The following is a 26,963-nucleotide window of genomic DNA, read 5'->3' as shown; positions in this document are numbered from 1 at the left end:
ATGTTACTTGTGCATGTTTATTATATGTTTGAGGTGGTTAATCGCAAACGCAATCGCAACTCTATCACAACGCTATCTCATCGTGAACTGGAAAGCAAGTTTATTTATGTTGTTGTATGTTAGTTATGTTATTTGTGTAACTATTATTTAAACATATCGCATCGCTTAATCGACACTCACTTAAACGCATCGCAACGCTCAACGCACAAAATGAAAAGTCGAAATCTAACTCACTCAGGCCATCCGATCGAAGGACCATTCGATCGAATGGTCAACCGTCCGGATGACCATTCGATCGGATGGGCATCCGATCGAACCACTCACACCGCCTCACTCTCCTCTTCACCTATAAATACCACCTGTCACATCATTGTTCACGTGATGTGACAGCTCTCCTCCGACCAGCATGCTCTTGGCCTATTTTCTCTCCATTTCTCGCGATTCTTGTAAGTTTTCATCTCAAATCTTGTACTTCTTTGATCTACACACACTTTCTCATCAATTTCACCATCAAATCTTAACTTTTCACCATGAAATCGGTGGATTTGGGCTGTTCGAGGATGATGTCATCATGGGTTCTCATGAACTTCAAAGTGTGACCTCATTCCACCAAGAACAACTCAGATATAAAGGATTTCTACAATGTTTAAACACTAAATTCACCTAAATCTAAACCTACTTCTAATGTTTCAAACTTTTCTTCAATGTTCTTAGCTTTTCATTCAAAAACCGATAGAATCTGACCTTATTCAGGCCTTTTACTCCTTCTTTAGTAAAGTGCCGGGTTGAGAACTGATTTCAATCGACGAGATAACCGACTTAACGGGTTGAACATGAAGACTGTCAAGAACTGTTACTGATCGGACGGGGTGATTCCCATCCGATCGGATGACTAAGACTTGATGGGGTTTCCGTTGTTTGACGCGTAGTCATACCGTCTCGGTTCAAACGCAAAACTTTCTAAACTTAATGAATTTTACGAGTTTCACAACGAACAGGTTACTGAACGGATCGTCGTCCGATCGGATAGCCATCCGATCAAACAACAATCCAATCGGAAGACTTGTGGCTTTCAAATAACTTAAACTCTTTGAAAATTTTCAAAGGTTAAAGAATAGTCATCCGATCGGATGACCATCCAATCGAATGACTATTCTAACGGAGGGACCTGTCTTTGAAGCATCTCACTGAACGAATCGCTGATATGCGGTAGATGTAATATGTTTAGGTATATATTTTAAGCCCTTTTTACACTCTTTTAGCCAAGTTTTAGATTTATAAAACATGATATTTACTAACACCAAACACACATATGGGCAAGTGCACCCATCGTGGACGTAGTATAGTGTTGGTAAGATACCGAGGTCGTACAAGGACACAAGAGCTTTTAGTACCGGTTTATCCTCAACGTCTAATCAAATCAAAATGTTAGAAAAGATTTTTTAAATTAAGAAAATAAAACTAACTAAATGCTGAAAAATAAACATAAAAATAAAAACAGATAGACAAGATGAATCACTTGGATCCGACTCGTGTATGGTGTAACCTTTGATTATTTTCGCACTTTTGCACTTGTTTAAGAGATTATCTTAGTTATTGTGGTAGGCCTCTCTTTTGAAGGCGACGTTACCCTCAACCCAGTAGTCTGAATCAGCAAGGATACAGTCCTAAAGGATCGGATTATTGAAAGATAATGAATTAAGTTATTAATGCAAATTATGGTAGGCCCCTCTTTTGAAGGTGACGTTACCCTCGACTAAGTAGTCTGAGTCAGCAGGGATACAGTCCTAAATAGCCGGGTTATAGTATTAATAGTAGTTTAACTTATGAGGGGGTCAAAGAGTTTGGATCCCCGCCATCCAATACATTTGGGTATTGAAGTAGATCCTACTAAATTTGACCCAGGTCCCTTGCAGGACCTCTAAACACTGAACAAGGGCAAAACTCTTACCAAACCGTTCCCTTAACCCCCGACCAGGTAGCCAACATACCTCCATATAGACCGTGGAGATATGAATGGTGAAAATCTTTTATTTTATATAGACAGTAAAATAATGTCAAGACACCACGGACAAACGATAAGGAAGAATCACCTTCAACATAAGAAACTAGTTATTAAAGTCATTAATACAAAACCAAATAAAAAGTGCAAAAGATTAAAAATAAAAAGTATTACACTAGACACTTGTCTTCACCAAGTGATGTAAGAGACTTAGGCAAACATGGCCTTTGATTGGCAAGAACTCTTACGATCAATCTTGGATCCCGAGACGACTCACACACTCTATGATGGACAATGGATGATGGTGGTGGATGATGGTGTTATGGTGGTGGTGGGTGAAGTGTGAGAGAGGTGGTGTGCCAAGGGATGAGTTGAAATGGCTCCAAGCACTCCTATTTATAGGCTGAACAGAAGCCTGGGCACGGCCCCGTGCCTGCTGGGCACGACCCCGTGTCCGTCTGACACTCTCTCTCTTCATTAATTGTAATTCGCAATTACAATAAATGCGCCTGCTGTACTCTGACCACGCCCCTGTGTCCACTGGGCACGACCCCATGGTGGGCAATAGAAGCTTCTATTAGTTTGTCTTTTCTGCTGCTTCTTGGACACGGCCCCGTGCTCGCTGAGCACGGGGCGTGTTCAGTCTTCTGTCTTCCTTGTTTTGCTTGGGCGGATGCTGTCGAGGGGTCGGGCAATCCACTTTTGTCCCTTTTCTTGTATTTATGTTAGATTTTGCCGTCTTTTTTGCTTCTTTTGTTAATTTGAGCTCATTTCATCCTGAAAATACAAAAGGAAGACAAAAACACACTTTTTCCAACATTAGTACTAAAAAAGGGTTAGTTTTATGCCACAATTGATCTAACTTATATGTTGCATTTTGCGCGTATCAAATACCCCTACACTTGAATCTTTGCTTGTCCTCAAGCAAAACTCTTTATAATGTGGCTTTATTCACTCCCAAATGGAATAGGTAGAAAAGAAGGTTTTTGGGCTTGTCATAGATTGTCGGGATTTTCCAAGATTGTTTAGGTTTTATTTTTATTTATTTACAATCCTATTCGTCATGATTTATTGAAAACATTTCATAAGATAAATTATTTATTAAGGCATAACATACCTTTTTAAAATTCCATTTATATACAAGTTCACATACCTCACGGGGGAAATCACTCATACTCGGCCGAAGGTGTATTTTTAGTGAATCACTCGAGAGCGGCATGGAACTTATTTCTACCATAAGCTTACCAAGCAATCAATCCTCCTCCTTTTTAACTTTATACCTTTGTAAATATCAAGAGGACTTTTGGGTGAAGGGTTAGGCTTGGGCTAAAGGTAGGTGGTTGGGTTAGTGGTTAGTTGAAAAGGGCGAAAGGCGTAAAAAGCGTTGATTTTCGTAAAACATTTTGTTTTTGTGATTTTTTATTTTTTTTTATGAAGTATTTATTCAAACAAGCTTTTGTTTGAGGAGCTTTGTTTGTTTATTTTCAACTTCATCATCATTTTTTTAGGGTCACATGAAAACCAAGCTTTGTTACTAAAATAAGGGTTTAAAAAATGAAAAAGGGTTCTGGTGGGTAAAAAGGGTTTTTGGGTTAAGAAATGAAAAGGTTTAGGCTCAAAGGGGTTAACTAGGGGGAATTTTTGGGTAGGTGAAAAGAAAAATAAAAATAATGGTGTTGAAAGAAAAAGGGTTAGTCCTAATGCCTCCATCATTTACTTACTTGGGTTTAAGTTGGTAAGGACCGGGAATGAATTATCGTGGCAAGTTCTAGAGTCGTAAGAACCAAGCGACTATTCACACAAGAAACGAAAAATGAGCATCTAATTATAAAGATGTGTATTTGTATGCTCTATAAAGGCTCAAAACTCACTTTTGTGGGAATGAATTTTTATGTGATCAAGTATATATAATCAAATTTTAACTAAGCTTGTCATGCCGTTTCAAAATTTTCTTATGTTGGTTCTTTTTATCACGACGCTATCGGTTGTAAATTTGTAAAAATATAACCTTGTTAAAATTAGAATTCCCAACTTAAACTTAGACAAGTAAAAAAAATGAAAATTTTTGAAATTTTTTTTTGGGGTGATTAGCAATTCCAATAGAGTTTTGTGTAAGGCTTGTTATTAGGACTTGCAAAATTCAAGGTTTTAGCTCCCCCCACACTTAAATTACGCGTTGTCCTCAATGTGTCCTAAAAATAAGTTTTTAGGTTGATTGGATGTGTATAATGGTGTTTAAAAGCAAAATTTTATGTTACTGGCAGTCTGGACACGGCCCCGTGGTGACCGGGCACGGCCTCGTGTTCAGGTGCCAGTAACAAAAATTAAAGAAAAGAAACAGAAGCCTGGACACGGGGGCGTGTTCAATGAACACGGCCCGTGTCCAGTTACCTGAACTGGGCAATTTTCTGCAGGATGTTCAGCACGGGGCCGTGTCGGCTGGACACGGCTCGTGTTGAGCTTACTGTAATGAAGAAATTGTTGTCAGATGGCTCTGTTTTTGTGCATGGGGCCATTTTCTCGTTTCCTTTGTTATACTTGACCATCCCGAGTGTGTTTTATTTCTGCAAATTAAAACTAAAAGATTAAACTAAACTAAGGATAGTTCCGCGGAATGCCTCCGTGGTGCGCCACGTTTATAAGGGTCCTTGGCTAGACCTTAGGCGAGGTTATATGTTTTCCGAGCGGGATGTTTTGCATCCCATGTTGCACCGTCGAAGAGCAGCATCCAAACTCGAATCAATAACCTTCATGTAATTGACCGGGTCATCGTCCTCTATTCTCTTCCCAACCCCGAACTTTACTTCATTATCCCCATATTTTAAAGTGAGCGTTCCGTCATTCATGTCCACCACTGCTTGTGCGGTGGCGAGAAATGGTCTCCCTAGTATGAGAGGGACTTCGGTGTCTTCCTCCATATCAAGTATGACAAGTCGGCCGGGTAAACGAAATTGTCCACCTTGACTAGAAGATTTTCAATGACACGTTGTGGGAACTTGACGGATCGATCAGCAAGTTATATGCTCATTTTTGTAGGACTCGTTTTTCCTAGGCCGAGTCTTTTGAACATTGATGCTGGCATGAGGTTAATGCTAGCCCCAAGGTCGGCTAGTGCATTACGAACGGGTGAGTCCCCGATCGAGCAAGGAATTGTGAAGCTTCCGGGATCAATTTTCTTTTGGTGAAGTTTATTGAGTACGAGGGCGGAGCATTCTTCGCCTAAGTTAACTAATTGAAATGTTTCAATTTTCCTTTTATGAGTGAGGAAGTCCCTCATGAACTTAGAGTATTTAGGCATTTGGGTTAGGACGTCAATGAAAGGAATGTTGACATGCAATTGTTTTAGTAGACTTTCAAATTTTGCAAATTGCTCGTTGGTCTTTTGAAAAGATTAACCTACCGGGGTACGGAACTGGAGGAGCCTTGGTGGGCTCTGATGGTGGAGGAGTAGCCTTCTCTTGATGGGGTGGTGATGTGATCTCCTCAGTAGGCGATGGTCCTTCCGCGGGACCCATGGTACGGTTCCGTAAGGTGATGAGATGAACTTGCGCTTTTGGGTTTGTTTCGGTATTACCTGGTAACGCGCCTTGCGGTCTCTCGGAGAAATTTTGGGCTAGTTGACTTATTTGTTTTTCGATGTTTTGTATACTAGCTTGTTGATTTCTAAATTTGATTCTAATTGTAGAAATCTATCCGAGTTTTTCTTTTCGGTGTCGGAGATAAGGCGAGATATAGTATCTTCAAGCCTTTCTCGTCCACCTTGTTGTTGAGGGAAATTTTGTGACTCATTTCTTTGTTGTTGAAAGTTTGTTCGTTGATTTTGTTGGTTACTACTATTGCTGGGTTCTCTCCAACCAAGGTTTGGGTGGTTTCGCCATCCTTGGTTGTAGGTGCCCGTTGGAGGACCTGACGGCCTAGGTCTATTATCAATGTAGTTTACCGATTCTGTTTGATCATCTGTTTCTTTCATACAACTCCAATTTTCATGTGGTCCACCACATCCTTCACAAGCCATAACCGAGACTGTTTTTGTCATTTCTAACTTTTTAATTTTAGAAGAAAGGGCCTCGATTTGGGCTTGTAAAGAGGTGCTTTCATCAACCTTATGGGCGCCCGGGGCAATAGATTTATTGCCTCGGGGAGTGTGCCACTGGAAATTGGTTTGAGCAATTTCCTCAATTTGATTATATATTTCATGCGGGCGGTGATTACCTAAAAGTCCCCCGGAGCTAGAGTCAAGTGTTTGTCTTGTGTGTGGCAACAACCCATTATAGAAAGTGGATACTTGTTGCCATGTTGCAAGACCGTGATGAGGACACTTTCGCAATAGCTCCTTGAACCTTTCCCAAGTTTCATATAAGGATTCCCCGTCCTCTTGTGAATAAGTATTAATTTCAGTCATTAATTTAGCCGTTTTAGCGGGAGGGAAATACTTATATAGAAATTTTTGGGCCAGTTCATCCCAGGTGTTTACCAATCCAGCTGGGAGGGCGTTAAGCCAAGCCTTTGCTCGGTCTTTCAGTGAAAAAGGAAACATTCGGAGGCGGATGTCGTCATTTGATGCTCCATTGATCCGAAAGGTATCACATATTTCTAAGAAATTAGTAATATGTAGATGGGGATCCTCGTCCGCAAGCCCATGGAAGGTTGCAGAGTTTTGAAGCATCTGTATCAAATGCGGTCGAAGTTTGAAGTTATTGGCTTCAACATTCGGTGCATTGATAGCGGCACCGAGATTACCTACGGTGGGTCGTAGGTAATCCATGAGAGTACATTGGTCCGCCATTGGAAGTGGGTTCCCCGAAACTTTCTCTTGGTTTTTAGCTTTTAGTCTTTTTCTGAGAAAGCGTTCGGGTTCTTCTAGAGGTTCTTTTATGTCTTTATTAGAACTGGAGCTCATACACTACGTAGGGGTGGCGTCTGGTTCCAAGTCCTGCAACAAAAACAGAAAAGAATGTTGGTCAGAAGGTTCACCACGGCCCCGTGCTCAGTGAACACGGCCCGTGGTCGGAGTTACAGTGATTGTTTTCTAGATCCCAGTTACTAGAGAGTTGGACACGGCCCGGTGTTGCACCGACACGGCCCCGTGGTCTGCCTTTTGTAACTTGGAAAACTAAAACTGCCAGTAACAATGCTGGGCACGGCCCGTGTCCGACCAGGCACGGCCCGTGCTGAGCTCTGCAGAAGCTGAAAAACTAGAAAAATCCTAAAAAAATTAAAAGAAAATAAAAAAAATGATTAGGCCGTTGATTCCTAACTTTCTTAAAATCCTTGTGTCCCCGGCAGCGGCGCCAAAAACTTGATGTGTGCGAAGTGTAATATGTTTAGGTATATGTTTTAAGCCCTTTTTACACTCTTTTAGCCAAGTTTTAAATTTATAAAACACGATATTTACTAACACCAAACACACATATGGGCAAGTGTACCCATCGTGGACGTAGTATAGTGTTGGTAAGATACCGAGGTCGTCCAAGGACACAAGAGCTTTTAGTACCGGTTTATCCTCAACGTCTAATCAAATCAAAATGTTAGAAAAGATTTTTTAAACTAAGAAAATAAAACTAACTAAATGCTGAAAAATAAAAATAAAAATAAAAATAAAAACAGATAGACAAGATGAATCACTTGGATCTGACTCGTGTTTAGTGTAACCTTTGATTATTTTTGCACTTTTGCACTTGTTTAAGAGATTATCTTAGTTATTGTGGTAGGCCCCTCTTTTGAAGGTGACGTTACCCTCAACCCAGTAGTCTGAGTCAGCAAGGATACAGTCCTAAAGGATCGGATTATTGAAAGATAATGAATTAAGTTATTAATGCAAATTGTGATAGGCCCCTCTTTTGAAGGTGACATTACCCTCGACTAAGTAGTCTGAGTCAGCAGGGATACAGTCCTAAATAGCCGGGTTATAGTATTAATAGTAGTTTAACTTATGAGGGGGTCAAAGAGTTTGGATCCCCGCCATCCAATACCTTTGGGTATTGAAGGAGATTCTACTAAATTTGACCCAGGTCCCTTGCAGGACCTCTAAACGCTGAACAAGGGCAAGACTCTTACCAAACCGTTCCCTTAACCCCCGACCAGGTAGCCAACATACCTCCATATAGACCGTGGAGATATGAATGGTGAAAATCTTTTATTTTATATAGACAGTAAAATAATGTCAAGACACCATGGACAAACGATAAGGAAGAATCACCTTCAACATAAGAAACTAGTTATTAAAGTCATTAATATAAAACCAAATAAAAAGTGCAAAAGATTAACACTAGACACTTGTCTTTACCAAGTGATGTAAGAGACTTAGGCAAACATGGCCTTTGATTGTCAAGAACTTTTACGATCAATCTTGGATCCCGAGACGACTCACACACTCTATGATGGACAATGGATGAGGGTGGTGGATGATGGTGTTATAGTGGTGGTGGGTGAAGTGTGATAGAGGTGGTGTGCCAAGGGATGAGTTGAAATGGCTCCAAGCACTCCTATTTATAGGCTGAACCGAAGCCTGGGCACGGCCCCGTGTCCGTCTGACACTCTCTCTCTTCATTAATTGTAATTCGCAATTACAATAAATGCGCCTGCTGTACTCTGACCACGCCCCCGTGTCCACTGGGCACGACCCCATGGTGGGCAATAGAAGCTTCTATTAGTTTGTCTTTTCTACTGCTTCTTGGACACGGCCCCGTGTTCGCTGAGCACGGGGCGTGTTCAGTCTTCTGTCTTCCTTGTTTTGCTTGGGCGGATGCTGTCGAGGGGTCGGGCAATCCACTTTTGTCCATTTTCTTGTATTTATGTTAGATTTTGCCGTCTTTTTGCTTTTTTTGTTAATTTGAGCTCATTTCATCCTGAAAATACAAAAGGAAGACAAAAACACACTTTTCCAACATTAGTACTAAAAAGGGTTAGTTTTATGCCACAACTGATCTAATTTTTATGTTGCATTTTGCGCGTATCAATCGCCATTCGAGCGAACGGCCATCCGGCCAAATGACTGTTCGACTGGACGACCTGAAAGGTAGAGATACTTCTCATTTTATGAAATGCTACAACGAAAACTTCAAAGTCACATCATACACAAACACATCCACCCCAAACGAATGACCATCCGACGAATGGTCATCCCTCCGGATTGTCATCCGATCGGATCACTATCCGTCACTTGTTTTCCCGACACACCGTTTAACGCACTGTTCATCGCTTATGCTATCGTTCTGTAATCAGGCTAACTCTCCAGCGCTCCCTTCAATCCAAGGCTGTGTTGTTCATTTAACACAATCTGTGAGTATACTTGAACCCTTTTTGTTTTACGCACTTTTGGGTGTTACATACGTTACGTATATACAAATCACAATCGACACACAACGCAAACACTTTTATACGCTAACCGTTACTGCATGATACGTGTTATTTGATGTATGCTTGTATGTTATGTTTACACAGTGATTGTTGCCTGACACCTTAGCAATGATAGTACTATAGTTTGGACTCAGCACCTGTCGTGGACAGGGGTTGTTAAGGGTTTTACTTCACGTGTCACAGTGGTGATATGTGTTTTTCATTCTACAACTCGCAGTCATGTCTGTGCATATTTTATTTTCGATAACCTGCTAGCTTCATTTTTCAACATGTTACATGCTGGTTATGCGTAAACCGCTTTCGCTACTATTATACTATTAAACTTGAATGCTCACCTTTACACTATGTGTATTGAATTTTATTTTAACATATGTGACAGGTGTTTAAGATGCTTGGATTGCTGGATGTTTTGGAATCGAGCTTAGGGGAGTCTAGAAACAAAACAATTAATTTATGAGTTGTCAGAACAATTTTATTTGTCTTTGAGATACTATGTCTGTATTAACTGATTTGCTAAGTATGTTACGGTATGGGACGTAACTTTATATATTTGGTAAAATTAGTTGTTATGGATTTCTCCTGGACAATTTGTTTCGCTCAGTGTCGTGCCCCGTTGATTTCGCCATTGGTTAGGGTGTGACACCTCGAGGATGTAGCACCAAATTGAGGGACTCACAGTAGATAATGGGTCTAATCCCTTATAACCAAAATTTATTTAATATTTTTTTTTGACTTTGCAAGATGGTCACCTTGCTGCTTCTGACCAATATAACCGACGTAACGTTCGCTTGACCCAGGAGACCTCTTTCAAAAAACCAAACAAACCAAGAAATTATAAACATGGCAAGCTTCATAAATTGTTTCAATTCAATAATTAATTGAATCCTGACATAGACCACAGACTCTTCGTGGTTGGACACCCTTATTTCTTGTAGCTATTAGTTTGAGGTAACTAGGACATTATAAATTTATCTTTGACCGAGGCACGACACTCCGATCAAATTTTGGCGCCATTGCCGGGGAGTTTGTACGATTTATGTCTTGATTTGTTTGATTATTTGTTTAAGGTTTTTTATTTATTCTTGTTTTTTTCGCTTTCTTTATTACGCGGGTGATGACTGTCGTAAGGGTCATGCAAAAACCTAATTAAACTAGATAGCTAGAGTAAGTAGGGTGTTGAATCCAGATGAGTCTGGTGGAAAGTGTTATGAATTAAGCACTAAGAATCTAATTTCACAAATGTAAAATTCGGTTGTTTGTTTGTTTGATTAAACTAAGAAAGACTAAAGTAAGTTTTTAAACAGTTGGAAGAAACAATGGTTCCTCCGGATTTTAGATTCAAAGCAAACTTCAATTATGTGTTTAATTGCGACAATGACATAGACATAATTGTGTAATTCAATTAACAAGTTGTGATTATTCAAAGACTACTTACTTTGATTGCAAAACAAAGAAAGGTTATCATATTAACAATTAATTGAAATTACCAACCCTAATCCCTATCAAATATATCCCAATTACTAGAACTCTCGGGAATTGAATGAATTAGAACTAAAGTTTAAATAAAATCAATCGGTTACAACTAGTCAATCAAATCAAAAAGGTAAAAAGCATCGAATGCTTAGATTACCAAGTTCACAAACAAGTTCAAACATATAAAATCCATTCACTTGCAAGAATCCTCCACCCGGAGGAAACCACTAAAAGATTAGCCGCTCATCTCGGTTGATTGATCTTCAAACGCTTGAAATACGGATGAAATCATCTTCAATCTTGTGGATTTGGTGAGGAGAATGATGATGATGGTGAAAGAATGCCCCTAAAAGTGTCCGATGTGCTCCCCAAATGCGTAGGTTGAAGTCCCCTTGAGTTAGGGTTTCCCAAACCCTTTTAATCCCTGGAAAAAATTTAAGACGCGCGTCTGAGTTGTATCCACCGTAGCCTACGGTCTGCTGACCATAGGTTACGGTTCCTCTTTGTTGTTCCTTTTGTGCAACTGAACCGTAGGTTACGCTGTGTAACCCGTAGCTTACGCTCTAAAGTTGTTGATGCCTTTTGTCCAACGTATCTGAACCGTAGGCTACGGTCTGAAGACCGTAGCTTACGTCGCGGTTTGTGAATCCATCCATGGCGTCATTCCAACTTTTAATAAATGACCCTAAGGCCCCTGGACTTCATCCTTTTGCGTTTCTTGTGCTTCCAAGCTATCTCTTGACCCGAAACAAGTCCCGAATGATACCTTATAATATCCTTATCAACTTCAGATGTTCCGCTTCATCACCAGGCACTCCAACTTCATCGATTTAAGCGATTAACCTGTAAAACCACAAATTCTCATAGTTATCACATTCAACACACATAATCGCCTAAAAAGCAATAAAACACAAATGTAAACACTTTAAGGCTCGGGTTTCACCCTCTCTATCACAGCTCCACACTTATATTTTTTCGTCCCGAAAAATTACTTGCAATGGAATCACAATCAAATCACTGGCTTTCAATTTATTTGGTTATGTTATTAACAAATCTAATCATGAATTAACTAAGATTGTAGGTATATGATCCACTTAAACCCAACCGCCGGTTTTCAAGCCCTTATTCACGATCCATTAAGTTCAAGTGAATTATTCATCTCTGGGTCCCAAACTCAAAAACCATACCTCCACCTAATCCCGCTTTGAGCTTATGAGATTACCGTCTTATATAAAAAATTCTTATGTATTTCCGATTAAATTTATGATGAATAATAGATGATGGTTATGAGTTTCGACATGCTTTTGTATACGATCAACTTAGCGAATATAAACCACCTGAGTCACCATCCCAATGGTTAATGCCACAAGTTTCACAAATTTATCCTTTTTTTTTTCTAACTCCACCTAGTGGGTATGTCCACCCGAGTCACTATCCCAGTGGCAATAGCATAGGCTTCGTTAATACATAGCTAGCTCAAAATAATGGATAGTTGAAATTTTTTCGGGCGCCACCTTGTTTCGGATTTATTTTCATAAAAAGAAACAGATGTGTCATTTAACTAGAATACTTATAAGCTTTTTATTTATGACAGCACCCCTTATACTCTCTCCAGTTTCGGCTTTGCTATAGCTCCTAAGGCGAGAACCCACAAGAATCCTAATATTTAAGTATATTATATCAATCCTAAGGAACCTTTCAACCAACTGGGCCTACCCACATATCCTAAATTAGATGCCTTTTCGACCGTTTTATTATCTCATATATATATATAATAATTGAAAACCAACAATCTGGTTATACCTATCATTTTCCATTTTGTGCAAAAACCTTTACGAAACATTTTCAAAAAATTTTCAAAAATTTCTATTTTAACCAATTTCAACCATTCAAGCATCTGAAATCATCAATACTACTAGTTCTCTCTCAGGTTACAGCATCCCCACACTTGGGATACATTGTCCCCAATGTATGGTGCACTTTATTGTCCTAACCCGAGAGATACCACCCACAAACCATAAGCGACTAATAACCCAATCAACTCAACAAATAAAAACCACTCCCAAACACAAAGGTTCACACCACCAAATGCACAAATAAAAACAAAATGCAAGATAAAGAGACACATGGACCTGATCAATGAATCAGTGGGTGTCGGTAGTAGTGCGACTGCTGCGATCTAACAGGGATGTAAGCATATCATGGATTCTTTTATATCTCACTGGGGATGTTGCCAAATATCCCCACACTTGAGTAATTACATCCGTGAAGATTTAAACGTAGTAACTTGCCAAAACACATGCACACCAAAACAAAACAAACAATACAATACTCTACATCCTCGGGCTGCCTCCCGAGAGCGCTAAGTTTATAGGTCTTCAGCCAGACCGTACCTGATGTGCTCAGAGTGGTTCAGATGCCTGCTTGCCTCCCCACTTCTCTACATACAATTCCAACCAGTTTTGCGAAAGGTTTGCAGCTTCACGCCAATTGGCGTCAAATTTAGCTCCATTGCCCCATCCACTCTCACCATTGGGTGGTTCTCCTTCTTCCGCTCTCCTTCTCACATCCGCCTTTTTGCCCGACTTCCATTCGTCTCCACCTTAGACCTGTAACACCCAACACCACTCTTATATAACCTGCTCTTGCTCACATGTGGCACACTCTCATTAGTAGTAACCGTATAACTCAAATCATCAATAATATCGTAAGTAATTGATTTTGAAAACACATTAAAACATAACTTACGATTCTCGTAGCTCATAGTGACTAATCCCCATCTGCAATCGATTTGGGCATTAGCTATATGCAGAAACAAACGACCCAATGCTATTCCAGGAACCGACGAGTTTGACGCAGCCTTGGTCCCGATACGACGTGTTCGGTTCGTGATTATTACTAAGAAAGGAGTAGAAGATAGATACAACACTGAGCAGTCTCTTATAATCTGGTCTCTATTCATATCTTGACAAGCTACAGCACCATGGGACCAATTGGATAGCATATCCCCTCTGGGAACCAAAATCCTGTCCAAATGGGAACCCCAACTCTCTATTTATAGGTAACAACATATTCAGTCCGGATGAGCTAGTGTCCATTCGTCTGGATGGTCATCCGTCCGGATGGACTTTACAATATTAATACCTATTCGACCGGATGGGGGTTGGACTATTCTATTGTCCATCCGTCTGGATGAACCTTTACAGTATCAACACCGTGTCCAACTGATCCTATTCTATACAATATTCAACACACGCTCTATCTAGCTATTCGCACAGTGGCAGACGTACGAAATATGCACCAACAGATTCCCCCTCGGCTGTCACTGTCAAATTGTCTCTCACACTTTGAGAACCTTGAGCCGTGTTTGAATATTCTGTAATCTTCAACTATTCTGCAACTTCAATCAGGCATCTTAAAATCTTCAATAGATTCCCCCTCGATTGATGATTCGGGTTTGCTTTGACAGAGTAAAGCACCAATTCCCCCTGAAATGAATCTTTAGGTCTTTTGCATATTTCACGACTTTCCTCTGATTTGCTAAACTGCAACCTTCATGAACAATCACTAATTTGAAACTAGTCAATGCAGCATCCTCTGTTTCAGCTTTAACCGCATCCGAGCTCAGTTTTTGATATGACATGTACGCACCATGATCTCGCATTCCGCTTGCTTGATCAAAGAAAGTACAAAAACTCAACCGGCAATTGATAGAAACTTCAAATACCCCACTGGTTAACTTCAAATCCGTGATTCCCCCAGAAGATCCGATATCCTGTTTTCACAACCAACGCTAACGCACCGTAAGAATGACAGATCCGTGTAAACGGTATTCTCCACAATCAGCAAATCTTCATCGGAAAAACAAATCATCTGGTAATGTAATCCGATCTCCGAAGCATTCGTCCATAATCAGATTCATCTCCTCGGATAATCTAGATCTCAGAAGCTATCATCCATGATCACTCTCAGATCTCTGATGCTTTCGTCCACGATCAGATATCAACACCTCAGATCATCTTGATCTCGGAAGCTTTCACCCACGATCAGATTCACATTCCCCCTGACAATCTAAAGTCAAAAACACCCGAATACTATTGAAGTGGCACAAATTTCAAAAATGCTGGAACATCTAAAAATTTTTATTCCCCCTCATTTTTGCAAATTCTGACGTCTCTATCACTGAATTCCCCCTCAAACTAGGCAATTCAGTCCTCTTTTATCTTTGAAAACCGACTATGCCGAAAATATGACAATTTTCCTCAAAACGTCAGTGTTTCATCATTGCGGATTTTACGTTTTGGCCCATAAATAGTCAGATATACTAAATGATAAACATTCTGCACCAATATCATGACTACCCCACTAATTGTTAGTGCACGATGTCTAAAGCCTACGTCTTAAGTCTAGGGGTCTAAAGTGTCAAAACTGTATAGTTTAGGGTTCTTTATGCAATTTCGCATGAATGTTGCACTACCTAATTCCGCACGGAATTACTTTAGGTAATTCCACATGAACTGAAATGTCTAGTTTCGTGCGGAATTAGGAGGCTATATATATGTGTGTTGTCTTTCTCATTTGGTATGGAATTACGAGCATTGCCACGAAGTGCTGGCAAAATCCTGCCGTGTAATCAAGTTCAATTTTAATGAGAAAGTCGTTTTAAAGTGATATCTCTGTTTTCTACTCCATTCTTACTGATTCATAAGCTGTTTGTTTGATTCCGCCTCTCAAACAATGTGTATTGCCTCTTATTGACTCAATCGGTTGGTAAAAACAATAGAAAATTTAAAAAATCCAAAAACATTGAAAAACTGAAAAAAGAGTTTGTGTAAAAAGGGGAAATGATAGTACATCAGCTAGACAGATGCAGTACGCTAAAAAATTGTAAAGTAAAAATGCGTTAAACAGTCTTGCAAATGATGTGTCGATAGGTTTTTGCACATTTAGTAGATTTGTTTGGGATATAAACAAAAATGGGGAACATCTTCAGGATATATAGGTAACCCCTGAAATCTCATTTGAAAGGTCCTATTTCTGACACACTAGGTCTTTGTACGTGATGATATCTGGGGTATTATACCTGGACTTCTGATTTTGCGGAAGCAATAGCCTAGTCCTCGTATAATACTCTGCACGAGCTTTACTCGTAAAGCCTCCCCTCAGCATAAAAAATGATGAAACATTGCAAAATGCTAATCATGTGCTGTTGTAAAAAAGATTCCCTAAAGGGAACACACCGAAAGTCGAGCCGTCATCTCTCTGCTGAACGGAAGTTCTGACCTGAGCTCTCACGGTTTCGCATTCACCAAATTACAGATATCATTAGTGTACACTCACCTGTAAGACTGAATATAGTGATCTGGATACGGGAGTATATACTGAGGTGGTACACGCGTAAAAGTCGAGATCTTAAAACACTTAATCCGTATCCCGAATAGATTGAAAATTGTGTGAGAATTTAAGAGGATCAGTATATCGACAATCAAAGCAAATTGTTTAATACCGTGGATGAAATTTAAGCTTAACGGTACTTGTATCTTGTCAGAACCTGATATGATCCCCTAACACGCTCACAAAAATATTGTGTGTATAGTTTTTTGCTTATCATTGTCATAAATCCAAAAAGATTTTGTTTTCATCTTATTTTCGACAACGGACATTAGGGATCAGAAGATCAAAGTCTTATGTGCAGAACATGTCTGGATCATGAGGGTTGGGTAAGCAGAAGATTGAAAATGTGATTGGCAATTGTTTGAATGTTCAAAAGTTCATTAACTTGAACTTATTTTTTGTTTCAAAGTATCAGCATCTTCATAATCTGGTCAGCCAAGGTCATTAACTTGGACTTGGCAGGCTAAACAGTTGAACAGGGTCATTAATTCGGACTTGGTTAACTGGGTGTGTCGGTAAATTTTGAAAAAGTTGAAAAAATTGAAAAATTTGAGCTTAATTTCGTTTGAACCATTAATTCCGCATGAAATGAAACTAAGCTTGAATGGTAATTTCGTTTGAACCAAGTAATATCGCTTGCACCGGGGATTCCGTTTGAACTTAATTCCGCATGAAAGACACCAAAGATAATTCCACACGGAATTACCTGGTCTATAAATAGGTTGGTAATTCCGCTTGAAACTCATTATCACCTGATTTCATTTCTAAGTTCACTCAAAGGAGATTTCAAACGAAATTAAGATTTCATCATTTTACAGCCAAAACTCTGTCCGATTTTCTACTGATTATTGATTTTAGTTGGCTGGTTCAACTATTATCATGGGAAAGGTAGGATATCTTGTCTATTTAGACCAGATCTGACTTAATCTCGTTTGAACGGCGTTGAACTGTTGATAACTTAGATCTAGGGTTTGACTGTGATGTTTAATGAATGAATAACATACCCTTGTACTCGGAGTATAACTTAAAACATGATTAGGGTCTCAATTTGACTGATTTGTATGTTGTCAGCAGTTCAGAATGTTTAATCTTAGATCTAGGGTATTTCTGTGGACAAAAATGTATAAAAAATACATCATGGTGCTCGGAATTCATATTAGAACAAACCCAATTAATCAATTTCATCATCAGTTCATAAAATTTTGGTTTTGATTAATTCCGTTTCAAAAAGGGTAATTCCGTTTGAATGAGTGATTCCGTTTGAACGTATGATTTCGTTTGTAACTGTAATTCCGCATGAAAGTGTTTTCGTGTGTGATATAATTTCGTTTGAAATTGATTCCGCATGAATGTAATCCCGTATGAGTCTGATTTCGTTTGGGGATGTAATTCCGCATGGAAAGTTGTTTTGGTTTGAAAATTTTCTAAGTGTTGAATCTGTCTGTGTGTTGTGATTTTGCAGGGTTCGAATGTGTTGTTTGATCCATTGCACAACACTTGTTGTGTATATGATAAAGATCTTTCAAAAATGGCTGGATTTAAAGATATTCTGGAGTTTATGGAGAGACTGCCTATACAGAAAGCCTTAGCAGACCAACGTTTGGTGTTCAGATCTCATATTAAGTATTTCTAGGAGAAGGCAGCTTATGATGAAGCAAACAAGTCCATTAATTCACTTGTGAAGGTGAAGGGAAAAGACGAACCAATAATTATAACAGAACAACTTGTAAGAGAGGTGATGAATTTTCCTGATGATGAGAACTCTCCAACTAAGTTTCCTGAGAGGATGGTAAAGGGGTGCATGTTAAGAATGGGTTACAACGGTGATCTCAACAAGGCAAATTATTTGAAGGCAAATTTTCCAAGATTGTACAAATTTCTGATTCATTCTGTATTACTCGCTCTCAGTCACAGGAAAGGTGGTTACGACGTGATGAGAGACTACCAGATGAACATGGTGACAGCTTTAGTGCTGAACAAGAAGTATAATTTCTCGAAGATTGTATTTCATTATTTGGTTGAGAATGCAACATCAAAAGAGAAGACTTGGTTGTATCCATGTTTTATCTAGATGATTTTAGATCATGCTTATCCTCAGTTGGAAAGAAACGAGAGTACTGATTTGTTGATACTATATCACATGGATAATGAATCGTTGAAGCAGTTGGCAAGATATCATCCGAATCATCCAGAGCCATCGTTTAAAGTTGAATTCTTTGGTTTCATTAAAGATAAGAACTATCAAAATCCAGATCCAGTGAATCATCAAAACTGGAGGAATGAAGAAGAAAGGAAAGAAAAGTTGATGAGCTGAAAGTTCTTGAAAAATTCAGAGAATCTCGCAGCGAATGGTTCTTGAAAGAGGAGAAAAAGAAGAAAGGCAGGAAAACAACACCAAAAGCTCAAACTGAAGAAGGTTCTTCATCTCAACCAAAGAAACGACGAAAGAAAACAGTTGAGACTTTGCTTGTCGTTGAATCAGATAAAGAAGAACCAGAAGCAGAAGCTGAAGCTGAAGTTGAAGCAGAAGCAGAAGCTGAAGCTGAAACTGAAACTGAAGTTAATGTTGGAATTGATGTTCGTCTATCTCCTGATTCTCAAAGATTGCTGAAAGAACTTAATGTTTTTAATGCTCAGAAAGAAAAAGAAGCTAATGAGAAAGAAGGTGATGAGGGTGATAAAGGCACTTCAAGTTCATCTGAGTCTGAAGTTGATGAGACAGAGCGTGCAAAGAGAATTCAAGCTGAGATTGCTAAAGAAAAGCAGCTGAGAAAAAGGAAAAGACAGGAAAAAGAAGATGATGTGTATATTCTGTCACCAGAGGATGTGATAGAGTCTCAAACGCCTCCTTCTGGTGGAAGAAAGAAAGCAGGTGCAAGGAAGAATGTTGCATCTCCAAGAGCAGCGAGACAAAAGCTAAAGCTGACTCTTAGAGCACCTAAACGTACTCCAAAAACCAAGCAACCTACACCACCACCATCACCACCACCTGAACCATCACCACCAAAATCACCACATCCATCACCACCAAAATCACCACATCAATCACCTCCAAGACAACCATCTCCTATCCAATCACCACCACATTTTACACCACCTCATCAAACTACATACCAAGAACAACCTATTCTCACCTCACAACAAATCTTCCAAACACCACCATCTACACAACCACCTATCCAAACAACACCTGGTTCTTCAGGATTAAAAATTTTTCCAAACATCCCTATGAATATGAGTATGGGTCTTGAAGATATTGGAGATTTTGACTTTGCGAATAATGCACAAGTTAAGAATGTGGAAAAGAAAGTTGATGCTGTTTTGGTTGAAAACAAGAGATTGGCAGAACGTGAGAAGATTCTTGAGATGCGTGTTAAGAAAGTTGAATCTGAGAACAAGTGTTTGCTGAAGAAGATTGAAGCAGATCAGACTGAAATTGATATCTTGAAGGTTAAAGTAGCAGAATTGGAGGAAGAAAAGGCACGCAGAGATGAACAAAACAAGTACTTTGAGTTGAAAAACAAAGAACTTGAAGCTCCCAAGGCGATGAAAGAGCATGAGCTGTATATGATGAATAAAGTGATTGAAAATATGCTCGGGAAGTCAATTCAACAGAGGTTTGAGGAGATAGAAGTTGAAGAGTTAAGGGCGAAACGCCAAGCTGAACTTGATTCCGAAATGAAGTATAAAGGAAAGGGTGTTGAAGGTTCTGAAGTTGCAGAAAGATCAATAGTTCTATCTACTGATCCTGTATCTCCTATTCAGAATCATGTTCCTATATCTGTTGTATCTACTATCTTTGAAGAAGATGTGTTACTTGAAGATATTGCTAATGATGAAGCAGATGACGAAGAGGATGATGATGAAGAAAAAGTATTCTCTGCTAGCAGTCACAGTGATGACGATGGTAATGATGATGATGACGATCAGGGTGGTACGGGTGTTACTGTTACTGAAGCATCAAAAGAGCAAAATGTTGATGATTATATGAATGATGATGCAAATGAAGATCATGATGATGATGCTGAAAGTGAGGGGGAGCCAGTGGATGATCAAAGTGTTGATAAAGTTGAGAAGTTAATTCTGCGTCTAGAGCCTGAGATAGAAGAAGGTGAATTCGGGCACACGTATACAATGGCTGAGATCATCGAGCTGATGAAAATAGTTGATCCTAATTTTAAGTTTGATTTCGAAGAAGAATTAAATGATTTTGACATCAATCAACAACCTGAATATGAATACAAGTATGTTGAAGAGGCAGATGTTTATGACAGAGTTGAGGTTGAAGATTGTTCAGATGAAGAAAATGTGACTGAAGATACTTCAGAATTTCCAACTCTTGTAGAGTTTTTCAGTGAAGAGAACAGAGACGAACTAAGGAGAAAGGTTGCTGAAATTCTGAAAGATAAAAATTTTGATGGTACGACAAAGGATCCAGAAAAAGAAGAACGCAAGAAGTGGTTCAGAAAGAGTAATGAAAGAAAATTCAAATGTCCTTTGAAGTTCTACAAAAGAGACCGAGATGTATCTTTGCGAGACATCATCAGCTGGGGTTTCTTACCGCATGTGAATGCATACGCCATTAGAAGGGAGTACAGTGTGCAATATTTTGAACGTCTGTATGATATTATGTCCCTACCTTGGTGGGATGTAGAAGAGTTGTCTAAGGTGAGAACATTGGGCTACACGATCAGAAAGAATGATGTGCCTATGTGGGGTTTGATAAAGTATGAATCATTGAAAAACTTCAAGCACTGGAAGCCTCATTACCCGAAGAAAGTTCAATGGGTAGATCCAGTAACTGGTCTTGAAGAGACAATTTTACAAGTGAAGAAGCCTAGAGTGATCAAGAATATACCTGTGCCGAAAATGGAACAAGAATTTTACAAAGGTTTTGTATGTTGGGTATACAACTGTATATCGACTGAAGCTGTAATTACATACAGGGCAGAGAATGAGATTAGAGAAATCTTTGTGTACGATCCTCTGTGGCTGGTAAACTGTTATGCGAAAGATATAGAATGCTTGTTTGTGAACAAGATATGGTTCAAAGCTGAAGACAGAGAACAAGCGATGCAATTCCAGAAAGTTGTATCCATTTGCTTTCAAAAGGGTATCAATGCTGACAACAAATGGAACTCAAAGTGGTGGAAGCTTGAAAAAGAGGAAAAGCTGAAGAGAGAGAAAGAACGGAAGGCACAAGAAGACAAAGAAAATATGCTGAGACATACTCTAAACCAGAGAATGGCAGCTGAAGAAAAGCAAGCAGTGGAAGTGAACGAGAAGCTTAGGAAGATGTTGGCACGAAAGCCTAAGCAGAGGGAAGAAACTTTCAAGTCGCTATGAAGATAGTTTTGAAGACCAGACTGGAGACTCCGGTTGTATCCAATGGGGAGTTTGTTAGTGCACGATGTCTAAAGCCTACGTCTTAAGTCTAGGGGTCTAAAGTGTCAAAACTGTATAGTTTAGGGTTCTTTATGTAATTTCGCATGAATGTTGCACTACCTAATTCCGCACGGAATTACTGTAGGTAATTCCGCATGAACTGAAATGTCTAGTTTCATGCGAAATTAGGAGGCTATATATATGTGTGTTGTCTTTCTCATTTGGTACAGAATTACGAGCATTGCCACGAAGTGCTGCCAAAATCCTGCCGTGTAGTCAAGTTCAATTTTAATGAGAAAGCTGTTTTAAAGTGATATCTCTGTTTTCTACTCCGTTCTTACTGATTCAAAAGCTGTTTGTTTGATTCCGCCTCTCAAACAGTGTGTATTGCCTCTTATTGACTCAATGGTCGGTAAAACGATCCTACACTAATTTCCACAATGCGTGATCGCATTATCAAATCTGTTCACTGAAGCCCCAGACGGTGACCTCGAACAACCCAGCTTGGTTGTTAAAAACTCGAAAAAAAATTCAATCACCAAATTTTTCTCGAGACTCTCCTCGTCGTTGCGATCAAAAAATGCCTTTTTTAGGCATTAGTTCATCCGTTCAAATGGAATAGGTCCACTCGACCGAATGAATTGATCTTGGATCATGTTGATAATTTGCCACCAGAGTGTCTTCATCCGAATGAGTGTATGGTTCGAATGACCATTCGATCGAATGGGTTTACATATCCGAATTATTAGTCGATCGAATGAGTTTATATGGTTCGGATGATCACCCGTTCAGATGGTCATCCGCTCGGATGGTCATCCGAGTGAAAGTCACTTTATATGGTTCGGATGGTCATCCGATCAGATTATGCTCTAATAGCTCAAGAACACACCAAATCACGTTTTTTCGATCCAGAATCTTTATTTGTGTGAATTTCATGATGAAACTTCACAGGATTATGCGCGAATCAATTCCGAATAGAATGATGGCTTCAATTCCAAAATCCATCTGTGAATTGACCTTTATTTTGATGATTTTCTCTGTTTTAATGTCAAAACTCCCGTTTAACCCAAAATTGATGAGCTTGGGTGATTTAACCAACTATTAGATCGATTAAATCGGTACCGTAGCTCTGATACCACTGCTATTCCAGGAACCGGCGAGTTTGATGGAGCCTTGGTCCCGATACGACGTGTTCGGTTCTTGATTATTACTAAGAAAGGAGTAGAAGATAGATACAACACCGAGAAGTCACTTATAATCTGGTCTCTATTCATATATCGACAAGTTACGGCACCATGAGACCAGTTGGAGAGCATATCCCCTCTGGGAACCAAAAGCCTGTCCAAATGGGAACCCCAACTCCCTATTTATAGCCAACAGCCTATTCAGTCCGAATGAGCTAGTGTCTATCCGTCCGGATGGACTTTACAATATTAATACCTATTCGATCAGATGGGGTTTGGACTATTCTATTGTCCATCCGTCCGGATGGACTTGTCCATCTGTCTGGATGAACCTTTACAGTATTAACACCGTGTCCAACTGATCCTATTCTATACAATATTCATCACACGCTCTATCTAGCTATTCGCACAGTGGCAGACGTACGAAATATGCACCAACACCCAAAAATACCTGCGCATGCTCATATGTTCTCGATGGTGCATAGTCTATCACCATAAAATCCACCGGGTAGTAGAATTCACCAAGTTGGATCATCACGTCTTTCACAACCCCTCGGGGTTGTTTCCAACTTGCATCAGCAAACATAGCCATGCTGTCAACTGTGTGTAGAGGACCAAAGTCATCCTGGTCATACAGGCTACCTGGAAGAACACTCGTCCCCGCTCCATAATCCGACAACGCTCTATGGATCTTAAATTTCCCAACTCGAATTGGGATGACTGGTTCACCTGAGTCACATCCACTTCTTTCCTTCCTCTTTTCAGTTACTCCTGCAATCACTTGAGAAGTAGAAGAGGTTAGAAATTGATCATTAAATTCATTTTTAGGAAATATACTTACCCCGTTGATTGGTACGTTCTTCACACTTTTGGGGTTGGTTTGAGTGTCACTTGGCAACCTCTAATTCTGTTGCCTCAACGTTGCTACCTTACTAGCGAACTCCCATCTGTGTTGTCAGCGGTTAGATAGCCTTCTAACGAATCTCATCCTTTTGTCTTCTCGCTTCATCCAGCTGGTTTCTCTTCTGCATCTCTTGCTGGATGGCCTTCAACATTTCAATGATCTCACTATTGCCCTAGCCATTACCCTACTGGTAGTTTCTTTGATAACCAAAAGTGTTGCCCCCTTGATAATTATATTTTATTACGGGGCTGGAAGGATTGGTCACTACCTTGAAAGCTCGGGTATCTATTCCCATTCCCTTGCAGCATATTCACCTCATCGTACACACCCACAATACTCGGACATTGATTGGCTATGTGCCCCAAATCTCCACAATGCCCACACATAGGCATCTGTCCCCCCCCCCCATTTCCGATGCGTTCTTCAATGCCCTTACCGTTGCATGTCGAGCTCTTCATGAAGATTAAGTCTTTCGCACACCATGATGTGGGAAATTCTTCAAAAACATCTTGAATCAGTTGAAGGCTTCATGAAATAACTCACCCGATTGTTGTTGGAAATTCCTAATGTCCTTACGAGCGTCACTGGTCCTCTGAGAAATATAGAATTCATCCAAAAACAGTTGCTGCATATCGGCCATGTGAGGATCGAGGGTGATGGTAATGAGTGGAACCATTGTTGTGCCTTGTCTTCAAGTGTGAATTGGAAGAGTACTAATTTCACACCAATGGGTGTAAAACCTTGACCCCCATGGTATTGCAACGTGTAGGATCGTGTTCGGACCCGAAACGAGTCGTTCAGAGGCGTTCTACTCAATATGAAAGGCGGAAACAGACATAATGAGTTTGATTCAGCTAGTATATTACTTTAACTGTCTTGTTTATTAATCTGATAACAATTTACAGCACGAAGACACTTTGACAGAGCTTCGCCGTCGGAAAACACCTTGCTAATTCCCTTCCAAATGAAACCGACTGATCCCTATTTATAGACATTTTAATTCCGCTCCAAATAATTACTTACAAACGAAATTACACTCACAAATGGAATTAATCTCTCAAGCGGAATTATTTGTTAATTCCGTGCGGAATTATACTAAGCCTATTTCATGCGGAATTAGACTTTTAACTTGTTATCTCGAACTTCGTGCCCTGAACAATGCAAGACTCGATACAAGACGAAGTCGACAGACGTATGCACCAACAGACTCCCCCTCGGATGTTGACGAGTCTTAAGTGTCGACTCTTCAACGTCTTCAGTCTTTATCTGTCTGACTGCTCTCTTTGAAGTATCTGATATTGTAAAACTTCCATCTTTTCTCCTCTCTTTTCATCAGCACCAACAGACTTCCCTTGAACAAATAATCTCTCCTCGGATATTGATCTTCAACAAATTAGGATCTCAATCTGGTTCTTTTCTTCTAACATCCCAAGATCTTGATCTGGCTCTTTTCTTTCTCCAATTCTCTTGATCAGATCTCTTAATTCCTTAAGTTCATCAGCATTATCAGCAGTTTGAACTTTAGCTCCAGGATCATAACCTGGCTCACATTCTACTCAGGATCAAGATCTGAAACTTGGCTATCCTGCACATTCTCTACCTTACAATAAATTTCACAAATTTAACATTTGACAAATTTATATATCTAGACACCCTCTCAAATTTATCCAGAATGATTTGTCAATGATAATGTCTGATGAACCACTTGTAAATAATCATTCACAAACTTTTCTCATTTAAAACCAACTCCCCCTCATGAAATGTTCATCATGTTTAGCACTCGGAATTTTGAAAATCAGCTTTTCAACATCAGTTGTCGAAAATCTTTTTGAATTTTCAAAAATTTTATGCTAAAACACACTGAAAATCTTTTTGGATTTTTATAAAGAAAAGCAGTAAAGAAATATTTACAAACAATATTTTTGTGAGTTTGTGTACGAGGATCATATCAGTTTTTGAGACAAATCACTAACACCGTTAAGCTTTAGACATTTTAAGTTCTAAACAATTCACTTAGATTGTCAGTATACTGGTCCATTTAAATTTTTACACAAAGTTCAACTGTTTTGAGATACGAGATTAATGTTTTAAGGACTTAAACTTATTCGCGTGTCCCACCACTTGAATATACTCCCGTATCCAGATCCCAATATTCAGTCTTACAGATGAGTATACCTAGATGATATCTGTAAAGGGTTAAATGCGAGACCGTGAGAGCTCAGGTCAGAACTTCCGTCCAGCAAAGAGATGACGGCTCGTCTTTTGGTGTGTTCCCTTTAGAGAATCTTTTCTTCAACAGCACATGATTAGCATTTTTTCAATGTTTCATCATTTTTTGTACTGAGGGCTAGCTTTATGATTAAAGCATATGCAAAGTATTATACGGGGACTAGGCCATTGCTTCCGCAAAATCAGAAGTCCCGGGATAATACCCCAGATATCACTGAGTATAAAGACCTAGTATCTCAGAAAAAGGGATCTTTCAAACAAGATTTCGGGGGTTACCCATATATCCAAGAAATGTTCCCCACGAGATAAGTAAGTTTGAAATTTATGTTTATATCTCGAAAACAATCTACTAAATGTATAAAAACCTACTGGCATATCCACAGTGAGATTGTTTATCACATTTTTGACTTTCCAATTCTTTAGCATTTTGTGATAGTCCACTGATGTACTATCATTTCCTCGTTTCTCAACAAAACTCGTTTTTGAATTTCTAATGTTTTTGGATTTTCTGAAATTTTGCTCCCCCTAAAATGCAAACACATTTAAATAAATTTGAAAATAAACTGTACAAGAAAACTGACAACTGAAATCGAATCGCCTCAATTCGCCATTCACTCGGCATAAACAATCAGAACTCCCCCTTACAACAAACTATTTTCCCATAATGATTTCAAAACACTTAAGTTTGTTTTAATCAAAATGGTTTTTCCGGAAAATAAGTTTTGTTGATTTTACCACTTGTAAATTTGGGGTTCAATTCATTACATTGTTTTTCAAACACTTGTAATGAGGATTACATCAAGTTCAAATTAATGACCTTGACTAACCACTTTATAAGATCAAACCTCTTTACCAGTTGTAGGACGAAATCACTTTTCGTGAATTTCTCAAGAAAAATACCACTTATATGTATGCACAATCAAACCTGATATAAAGAATGATGCCGATTCCTGCTCCACACTTACCAACCTGGAAGCTCCGGCAAGTCAGGGTTTTACTTATGAAAAACTGCCATCCAAGCCTGACCAAACTT

The 26,963-nt window shown here is 39.3% G+C and overlaps 1 non-coding gene across 1 annotated transcript; it reads left to right on the top strand.

Moving 5' to 3' along the window:
• The first annotated feature begins 6,303 nt into the window (after positions 1 to 6,303).
• On the top strand, positions 6,304 to 6,410 carry LOC118491799. The gene has a single exon (XR_004892244.1). It is a non-coding gene; the product is annotated as a small nucleolar RNA R71 (small nucleolar RNA).
• Positions 6,411 to 26,963: the final 20,553 nt, after the last annotated feature.

This window comes from Helianthus annuus, chromosome 4 (assembly GCF_002127325.2).
Source record: "Helianthus annuus cultivar XRQ/B chromosome 4, HanXRQr2.0-SUNRISE, whole genome shotgun sequence".
NCBI lineage: Eukaryota > Viridiplantae > Streptophyta > Magnoliopsida > Asterales > Asteraceae > Helianthus > Helianthus annuus.
The sequence above is the reverse complement of the archived record's forward strand: the minus strand, read 5'-3'. Positions and strand labels throughout refer to the sequence as shown.